Here is an 11,082-nt window from a genome sequence, read left to right as displayed (position 1 = left end):
ACACACACACACACACACACACACACACACACACACACACACACACACAAAGAAACTCACGTAATGAGTTTTTAATGCTAATACTGATTGAGTTAATTATTGTATTATATTGAAAAAACAACATGCATTTTCTCATAAGTGATTCAAACATTAATTTGCTTGAGAAAACAAAAGACCTTCCTTGTGCTGGTAATTATGTTTAAAATATGAGATTTTATATATATATATATATATATATATATATATATATATATGTGTGTGTGTGTATAATTTCATATTTTTATCAGCTGGATAGCCCAGTGGTGAAGTCAACGTACTTGAATATGAATATTGGGTGTTAGAGCTATGGCAAGGGGATATCCAGTCCCTAGGGGTCCTTAGTCAAGACCCTGATGGCACACCTCAGAGTATGAATGATACAAATAATAGGGTTATACCTGCTTGGATGTCTCCTGGGTTAACAAGATTTGCATCAGTTGCTAGGGGACCAGGGGAATCTGATGAGGAAGAGGATACTGGAATAAGACACACTTGGATGAAGGTGGACAGTATGGAATTGTTGGAATGCTACGATACAAGGAATCCGAGAGAGGGGTTATATGCAGTGAATGTGAGACCTATGGGTTCTTCGAAACCTGCAATCTAGGCTAACAAAGAAACAACGGTTGGCCCAGTGTTCAACCTCTGCACTTGAAAACTGCAGTCACAACTACAGATGAATGAGATACAACAACAATTCTACAGCATGCGGGAGCCAGGACGACAGGTCAGCAGGGGGATGTCATCATCACCCCCACAAACTGAGATTAGGTACAATAGACAATATCCCCAATAGATACAAACAGCCTCATTACAAGAGCTGCTGACCTAAGAAGGAAGGCTAACAGCTTTGGCGACCCGACTGAAGAGTTATACCAAGGAGGTAGATGCCAAGAGAATAAACAAGATGTTCTCCACCGACCCAGGCAAAGAGTACTCCCAGAGGCAGGGGAATAACAACCAACCAGGCCCACCAAGAGCTGAGATGGGAAAAACTGGAAGGGCATATGGGAAAGAGAAGCATACAGACAGACCAACCTGTGCACTGCCTGGACTGATTACAAGAAAGCCTATGACTCAGTGCCACACATGGATACAAGAACTGTCTGGAACTGTACAACATCAACAGTAAATTGGGAGCTCAACCCTAGAGGCCAACTCAAAGTCAAGGGGCCAAGTTAACATCAAATGCGGCATAAATCAAGGATGTGCACTGTCACCACTTCTGTTCTGCATAGGCCTGAACCCCCTTAGTCAGATCATCACAAAGAGTGGTTATAAATACCGATTCCGAAGAGGGGCAACAATCAGCCACCTGCTCTACTTGGATGACATCAAGCTTTACACCAGGAATGAGTGAGAAATTGACTCACTGATCCACACCATCAGGATCTGTAGCAACAACTCATTTGGATTGGACAAATGTGGTATCAAGGAGAGGCAAGATGATCAAAACTGAAGGGATCGACCTTCTAGAAGGAAATATAGGTGACATCCAGAGCAGCTACAAATACTTTGGAATCCAACAGGCTAATGGAAACCATGAGGAGGCAGCAAGGAAGTCAACCACTGCAAAATACCTCCAGATACCTCCAGAGAGTAAGACAAGTACTGAGAAGTCAGCTGAACAGTAAGAACAAAGTCCAAGCCATCAACATGTACACACTGCCAGTCACCAGACACCCTGCTGGGATCATAAGTGGGCCAAAGGAGGAGATAGATGCCACAGATGTCAAGACCAGAAAGTTCCTCACCATGCATGGAGGGTTTCACCCTAAGTCCAGCATCCTGAGGTTGTACACTAAGTGGAAAGAGGGAGGACGAGGACAAGTGAGCATCAGAGCCACTGTCCAGGATGAAACATTAAAAATCAAAGAGTACATCAAGCAGATGGCCGTTCAGGATGAGCTGCTCAGTGAATGCCTCAGACAGATGAAACCCGATGAGAGTGAGGAGGGAGAGGTGCACACGTGGATGGACAAGCCCCTACATGGCATGTTCAACCACCATTTGATTTGATTGAGGAAGTGGCTGATATCAAGAAGATCTACATGATCTGGAACATGCTGGACTGAAAGGCAACTCAGAGGCACTCATCATGGCAGCACAAGAGCAGGCCCTAAGCACAAGAGCCATAGAGCCCAAGGTCTACCACACTAGATCAGACCCAAGGTGCAGGCTGTGCAAAGATGCTCCTGAGACAATGGGGTGTTAGATGATAGCTGCAAAAGCGTACATGGAGAGGCACAACCAAGTGACAGGGATAGTGTACAGAAACATCTGAACCCAGTATAGACTACAAGTACCAAAATCCCGATTGGACATACCACCAAAAGTGGTTGAGAACAGCACGGCAAAGGTGCTGTGGGACTTTAGCTTCCACACAGACAAACTAAATTGGTGAACCAACCGAACATAGTAGTGATGGATAAACAGCAGAAGAGGGCAGTAGTGATAGATGCGGTGATACCAGCTGACGCCAGCATCAGGAAGAAGAAACAGTGGCTCCAGCAGTTTCCAGGAACAACACCTGAAACCTCAGTCCAGAAGAGCTCAGTCCCGAGCTAGAGGATGAGACAGAACACCCTACAATGGTGAGAAGGGAATATACTGTATATATACAGTATATGTATATATAATCTCAATCCTTACCCTCAAAGTATTTCAGAATTTCTTTCCCCGAAAGCTAACATTGTAATGTTATTTAAAATGTGGCTCCTTCCTTGACCCATGTCCGCCCTGCCAACAAATTTTCATGAAAATCAGCTTTGCAGTTTTTGTGTAAATGAGCAAATAAACAGCTACCAAAACAGAACCTTCATGGCAGGGGTAATTACATATGCCCAGAAAGTAACTGGTGATGTGAACATCAAGGGAGAGAACAAAGAAAAAACACACCCACACATTACAACACAATAAACTCGAGGAGAGAGTGACCAAACACAACAAACATTTAGAGCTTATAGATAGCAGTGCCGATCTCATGGCATTTTCTTTATTCTCTTTGTCACAGCTTTATCCACTTGGTGTGAGTCAAAAGCAAGGAGAGGAATTGAAAACATTACATGGACTTACATTTCTAGCACAGTCACATTACTTTGCACCTAAAAGCCAAGAATGTGTAGTCTGGCATTTTGGGAGGTGCACTAATATGTTAGGACAGGTGCCAATGTCTATCATATCACAGTGTTGATATGCATCCTGCTGCTGTAAGCCAACATGTCAGGCCTGGGCTTCCATTGCAGACATCTCTATAGTACAGCTGGCAAATCACTCAGTGGTGACACATTAAAAACAACCTTTGCAGCAGAATAAACAACATGGCTCGGTTTCAACGACTTGCAATTTTGGACTGTTACAACTTCTGATAATGGCAACATTAAAGTTGTGTCATAAGATCTCAGACAGCTCTGCAATAAACTGCATGCATCCAGCTGGACTATGTTCATCTCCACTTGCAGCATATAATTTTTTACAACTTGACAAGACACGGCTCAAGGATCCTGATGAACCCAAGTGATAAAACCTGCAAAGGGAGTGAGAGGAGTCAAACTTTCTTTATCATGATTGTCGTCTTTTATCACTTGAAATGTTCTATTTGTTTCTCAATGGCTGTCACCAGAAGACAGAGGTACCCATTAAATCTCAATGATTAGAGGAAACACAAGGTTCAAGCTAATTTGCATTTCAGACTTGACTTGTTTGATGTTTTGATTTCTCGTCTGTTTTTCTCAGTCTACTTTTCTTATATTCTTATGCAGGCAAAAGATTCATATGACGGCTTAAAACAGGCTCTGTGCGGGACAGATAGCAGAAGGAATTAACAGCCATTTCACGCTAGCACCTCGGTGGCCGAGCCGGCCACTGGGAGAGGGGATGCAGGCTGGGTGTAGCAGGGGCACTGGCAGCCCCCAGAGACACTCTGTAATTGTGCTGCTCTGAAGAGTCAGTAGGTGTGCAAATTACCAAATGTGCCATGTAAGCCCATTTCAGCCAGCTCAATCACTGTCAAGCATTCCCGAGTTTGGAGCAGTTTTGGTTCATTTCTGGATTTCTCAGAGTCGTGAATGGATGGAGCAGAATTTTTTCTGTCTGTTAAGGTTTAAAAGCAGCAGGGATTTATAAGAAATGACTCAGCTTGCTTCTTGTCCTATACTTCCTTTGTGAAAAACAAAATAAAGAAAGTTTCTTTGAAACTTGTAATACATAAGAATGTTATTACCATGATTACATGCTAATACTAATACAATTTTGCTTTATTCTCACGCACTACTTAAGAGATTAAGTCAGAAATCACATTATATTACAAGCTTCACTAATTTCTTTATATGTCAGTCAAAAAATCCACCCTGTCCTATATTTCACTTTGCAACAACTTTTTAGTGGGCTAAAAAATCCTCCCCTTGATGTATTGCCTTTATATAAAGAGGTGTCAAAACTGCAGGAATATGAAGGATTGCAGGGCAACCTGGGAGCACCTCGGGGCGGGCAAAAAAGTCCAGCTAATGTCACCAAGGCTTCTGCTAACTGAGTGACAGCAGCAGCCTCTGTGGGCAGCATGGAGTGGGACCAGAGTGAGAGCAAGGGAAACATTGCCCTTTGTGTGTGTGACAAAAAAGGTAGCCCTGACACAGACTTGCCCAGCACCATCAATTGTGTTCTCTATCTGGCCTCTCCAAGCATTCACTGTCATCCACAGGCCACCCATGGGGTAGCTGCCGGGACCTTCGGGGCATAGGTCCCACAAGCTCCCTGAAGAGTAGAGTAATGCTGACTTTGCTGGGGTTCGGGGTGAGAGTCCTGGAATATTGCCAGTGTCCTCATCCAGAGTAAACTCCCCAAGAATTAGTTTGCTGTTATTTACTGTAAATATTTAAAAATCCTATAGAAAATCAACTCTTTTTTTTTGCATTAATGACACTTGAATGCATTTCATATTGAAACTACAAAAAAATTACAGTATTTTTCAGCCTGTGCCTTTTTTTCTTGTGTTTCAAAAACAATTGGCAGGGATCCAAATGATCTGAGTCCAGTGGTGAGCAGCAACACAAAATGGTGGAGGTGAAGATTACAGAAAGTCTGCTGTGTGTGTGTTGACACTGCAGGTTCCCTTCATATTATGGGGTAATGAGTAAATCGTCACTTCCATATGGCTAACAAAATCGATGCAGATCCAGCAGTGATAGTTTTTACTCAACATTTGCCCCAATAAAATCTTTATTCATTAGTTTATTTTTTTTTCCCGGAAGTCTGTCACATCGCCTGGAGCTACAGCCTATATAATTAGGGCTATTATAAATATGTCTGTGTGCAAGCGTTTTCGGTCACTGACATTTGCAATTCAAAATAGTTTCCACTGGATGAAATAGGTAAAGCCTGACATTTAAATGATGTAATTCTTGATAAATCTACTACCGTCCAGAGTTTCAGCCAAATAATGTGAAACAACATGTTTGACATTACAGACGGGGGTGGATATGCCGAGGTGGCATGAAAATTGCCTTGCCACCACAGTTTTTGACAACCTAATCTTGCTTAAGTGTGGAGCCAGGAGCCATGAGAGGACACAGAGTTGGTTTTCACCCAGCAGTTCTCTCCATTTCTTTCTCTTAAATTATTGTTATTATTTTTAATAATTGAGCTAGCATGACAACAAAGAACAATAAAGGAATGTGTGTGTGTGTGTGTGTGTGTGTGTGTGTGTGTATGTGGTGCATGTGAATGAGTGTGTGATATCCAGAGATATCCATGGTTAGCAACAATGATTGTTATAAAATAATGTGTTTATGATAGAAATACATCATCATCAAAACAGTGATCCTCCATTATCACACAGGCATGGTTTCTAGGCTAAATAAACGTCGAGATGAACTCACCTGCTTTTACAAATTACCTTTTGTGGTGTTGGATAATCCACTGTCACTATCAGGAACCAACTGGCCAACAACTTTGTTAGACGATATTTGGTTTGATGTAAATTATTGCATCAGGTGATCTTAATTTAATCGGATGACTGATAAGATCAGTTTGATTTGGTCGATCTTTAGCTGTGCTGTGACCAAACCAAATTCAACATTTTTCAAATGCCCCAATGATATATCCACATGTAAAATTGTATCTTCCAACATTGATTTTGTTTGTTTGATGTCACGCCAATGTGGAACATCTGCCCTCTGCCAGTGTCTTTTGATCTCTTGGTTTGGACAGTCCACATTTTCTTCACATAATCTCTCTTCTATACGCCTGTCACAGTGAGACAATGCAATAGATTTCTTCTGTCAAATCATGTTGCTTTCAATGTTTGAACAAATTCTTTTGCGATAACACAAGATAGGGACCAAAACCAGGAGAAAAACACCAGTGGCCACATTCTGTCACATTCTGTGGCTTCTCGTGTCATACAAATGACACTCCGTTTGGATCACATGCAATAGCCACCAGAACCTACAATGAGGAAGTCACCTCATCTGTAAAATTGGGCGGGCATGTTGACTTGCGACTTTCCGCTTTGGCTTGGACTTCTCGGTATTCAGCCAGCCAGTCACATCAGAAGCAACACTTTCTCCTCCACTCATCTCACAGCAGAGAGCCTCTCTGTCCATTTCACTCAAGTGCTCGCGGACCGCAACGCACCGATAAGACAACCTGTTGACATTTGGCACCTGACTCTATGTGTCATGGTCGAAAGTGTTTTTCATTCTGTGCCTGTCATTGTAGTGGGTGGCCAGTGGCCACACTTTAATGGTCCTCTGAGCAGATACTGCGGTGTTGTCGAAAAAAAGAGAATGGAGAGAGAAAAATCGTTGAGAATCACCAACACCATCTGTGTGGGAGAGTGACATTGGTGGACAGGGTGCTCTGGTTCTGCTTTGACTCATCGCCCAAGCACAATGATGATGAATGTGGACTAGTGTAGACTGACTATTGAACACAGGTACTAAAAATGAATAGCTAGTTGCACCTTCAGTTGAGTCATTTTGATTTAAAATTATATTCTGGACAGGGCTTCATATTTTGTTATTTCACCGCATTTGCAATGCCCTGTTTTTCTCCGGTATTATTTGCTCTGGCAATGTTTTAAGGTTGCTACTTATGAAAACACAAACATACTGCAGCAGCCATTTAGGACTCTATCCCTCATCTGTGAAAGGAACTGAATCAAGCGGGCCCTTATCTAAATGTTGACATTTGAACCAGAGAGTAATATCTCGAGGAGTTATGGTTTTAAGCTGCTCTTAATAGTCGAGTGGATGGATTGAAATCAGCAGCAGCAGCAGACCGCTGCACCTAAGAAACACAGAGGAGTGGAGAGGCTTGATGAATAATATATTCAAAAGGGAAGGCAGTATGACAGCAGGAAATTAAACACACTAATACTGGGAATGGAGGACAGGACGATCAGGACTTAATTAAAGACTTTGAGGAGGAGTGGGCATGATTTAAGGCCAGAGATATACCACTTTCCCGCTGACATCGACGATGAGCTAAGGGCATGGCGACTGGATGTGTTTCATGAGACCTTGTGCCCTCTTATGGCTCTCATAATGAGTTGCTATTTCTGCTGTAGGATAATTACTGACCTCATGTGAACAAGATGTAAGCGTCAGCTTCTAATAATACGTGTGTTGGCAGTCAGCTTTATTTCACCTCATATAGACCTCTGTTGTTGAAGCAATGAACCTTTTATGGAACTAAACAGAGAGGAGCATCGGCAAACACACTGATGTTTAATTAGGTGTAAGTGCTGCACTCTGTCTCAGAATTCCTCTTGTTGTACTGTAACTATTTAATAGAGATGCGCTACAGATGATGGATGTTGGGGTGAGGTAGGCAACCGCTCTGAGAAAATACAGGTACAATCTATTAGACAAGAGAAATGAAAGAAAGAGGAAATAAAAACTCTCCCTCAGCTTTTAACAGCTACATCATACATCTCTCTGGGGGGCCCATGAAAAGGTGACGCGGGCTGCTATTCATCTTTGCTGACATTTTTATTTTTATTTATGCTTTCTGTCTGGCTGTTTGGGCATAATTTTATTTACAACCACATGCTGCCAAGGTGTGCATAATCTGAGTGTTAGTATATGTTAATCTTTCCTTGACCCCATCTAATTACTCTGATATCAGCAGGCATCGACTGCACAGGGCTGCAGATGCTTGTGAGATCCTCAAAGCATGAAGAGGAGTTTCAATTACATTTCCTTTACATTTACTTAGCAGGTGTTATTCCAAACAAATGTTAAGTGTATGTAAACCACCTACATCTCTGATTAAATCAAGAAGCAGCAAAATTCACGAGATTAGTTACACTGGATTAGCTACACTGAGATGCAAGAAGACATCATGAACAGTATATCAGGACAGGAAATGACTATTTAAGGAATGAGTCCTGTATTTCATTAGTTGCTTAAAATAGTTGTTGCAAGCGTCTTAAATAAGAACAAGAAAGTCTTTCGTCAAATCACAATATGATTTTGATGTATTTTTATTTATTGTCTTGTCTGTTTATACACTGATGTGAGCAAAATTAGTTTCTCTCATGGATAATAATCATCTAATCTTACCTGATTTAGCCATTTTAAATCTGAGGCTGGCTGTTCTCAATACTCACAAGGCAACAAAGAACAAATAACTTTGATGAATGAAATAACCTTAGTTTCAGTCCTACCTGTTCAGCTCATACACAGAGAGCTGGAAAACAAATTAGTTCTCCAAAACAGATTTTTGTAAGTGTTTCACAATAAAAGCACTGTTAAGAGCTGAGGGGTTCCAGCTCACTGAAAACACTTAACATGTTTAATTTGAAACAGACTCAGCAGGTGTTGAGTTTCATTATAATGTGGGAGTAAACTGGAGTGGATCAGAATGAGGCTTAATGTTAAAATAGGACCAAACACGGGGACTCAGAAATAAAGATTTAAAAAAATAAAATTACAGTTTGAAAGGATTAGTCATTAATTCAGCTAAATTAAAAACATTCCATCTTCACTGACAAATTCTTTCCAATCTGGATTTACGGTAGATGAGCAGGTTATCGCACCTCAAAAACTGGTTCAGCAATTTGACGGCAAAGCAGTCATTCTTTGAGTTCATTTAAAGTCAAAGAATGAGGCAATGGAAGCACTCTGAGTAAACATCCATCCATGCATTCTTTTTCTTCTGCTTATCCTGTTAAGGTTCGCGGGGGGGCTGGAGCCTATCCCAGTGGCTACGGGCGAGAGGCGGGGTTCACCCTGGACAGGTCACCAGTCCATCACAGGACCAACACAAAGAACAACAACCATTCACACTCACAGTCACACCTACAGTCAATTTAGAGTATCAATCAGCCTCGTCCCCTCTTGATGTCTTTGGACTGTGGGAGGAAGCCGGAGTTCTGAGAAAATATATGTTGTTTAAATTTGTATTTTTTTGATTGCTGGAAACAGAAAAAAGTAACTATTTATGTGAGCCGCTTTGAAAATCACCACCTCAGTGCAGGGAATGTGCATCATTATTAAAGTCAAAAGTTGCCTTGCAAAATCCCAAGCCGATCGGAAAACAGGGACATGTTTTTGCCCCATTTACTCCAATGCTCATACACCCATGAGAAGAAGCGCTGTATTCTACCCTGCTGTTAGACAGTGCTTTGATGTGCTTTGGCATGCAGCTATAGCATGTTTCTGATTTCACTGATGTTTCACTGTGTCATTGTCAGTATGTCATGTTGTGTTAGTGTAATTTGTGGAACTGTTGAACTACAGTGTGCGGGAAGCTTTCAATGGAGGTATAAAATGCTGCTGTGATTTCTGATTCCGATTTTATTAAAAGCATATTTGCTCAAGGATGACAGCTTGTTGCTGTGGCAAACGGAGCTAATTCAATAAACAATTAAAGATTCTTTCATCGAGGCACAGGGCCGTTTCCGAGGATGCATGTCTGGGAATTAGGCAGAAAGAAAATATTTCTCACTTAAGTCTCGTCAATTTTCTGATACTACACCAAACTGTTTTCATCTTCGTCTACCCTCCACCTTCATATCCTCCTCCTGTAGTGCATGTAAGGTTGATAAATGGAGCTAATTGTTTTACAGCCTGACTGGCCCGACGCTGGCAGCACAATCTAGCTGAATGAGGGGGCCTTGGGGAGGCCATTACCCTTCCTATTGTTATAAAGGACAGGAGGACGAGGCCAGGCTAGTGTACTCAGGAGGGACTGGGTCACTGAGAGGGACCTGCTGGCACCATGGTGGACCCTGAAACACAAGTGTGTATACTGACACAAAGATATATGTCACCTCCAGGATTAAATAAAGGTTGTTAAGTTTAAAGTGCCCTTTGTGTAATTACTCCCACAACACATTTTGACAGTGTAACCAAATTTGTTATATATATATATATATATATATGTATATATATATATATATATATATATATATATATATATATATATATATATATATATATATATATCACTCTGTTAAAACAGTGTAGAAGACATTTTTTCTTTGGGTATACATACCGTATTAAAATGTTTATAAAGGGTCATTCTTGTAATTATTTCATTATTTACCAATTATCATAAATTTAAACTGTGTAAAACAAAGTGTAAGAAGCAGGAACACATCTGAGCTAGAAAGTCAAGGCAGGGTGGGTGATGGGGAGATGAACAAGTGAAACCAAAATTGGCATGTCCAAGCACAAACATCATGCTCTCCACCTTATTTAACGGGAAGGACTGGTGCTATACAAAACTGGACTTTCATGTGTTCACTGAAAGCAACATCTGTCAGTGCACAGTAGTGCTATTGTAGATTGGTGAGTACTGGTCAAAAAGTATGGTCTTGACCCACTGTATGGGAACCATGAAGCCTAAAATAAAGACCAGCCCAGGCTGCATATCGTCCCTTCTTAGAATAATTGCCTGTCAATTTTGGCGTTTCTTTTTGGCCTAAAACAGCTCCTCATGATGTTTTGACCCCAGTTTTTTGTGTTTTCTGAAAACTTGAAAAAAATGACAGGCAGTTATTTTAAGAAGGTGACGATATTTCAAGGCGGCATGGTG

General features: G+C 41.3%; 1 pseudogene; it reads left to right on the top strand.

Annotated features, from left to right (window-relative positions):
* Positions 1–745: 745 nt before the first annotated feature.
* On the top strand, positions 746–2,443 carry LOC147258466 (uncharacterized; annotated as a pseudogene).
* The last annotated feature ends 8,639 nt before the right edge of the window (positions 2,444–11,082 follow it).

This window comes from Aulostomus chinensis, chromosome 7, assembly GCF_037954235.1.
Source record: "Aulostomus chinensis isolate RoL2024-O1b breed Wild chromosome 7, RoL_Achi_v1.0, whole genome shotgun sequence".
Lineage (NCBI taxonomy): Eukaryota > Metazoa > Chordata > Actinopteri > Syngnathiformes > Aulostomidae > Aulostomus > Aulostomus chinensis.
Note: the sequence above shows the minus strand (reverse complement) of the source record. Positions and strands in the feature narration are given on the sequence as shown.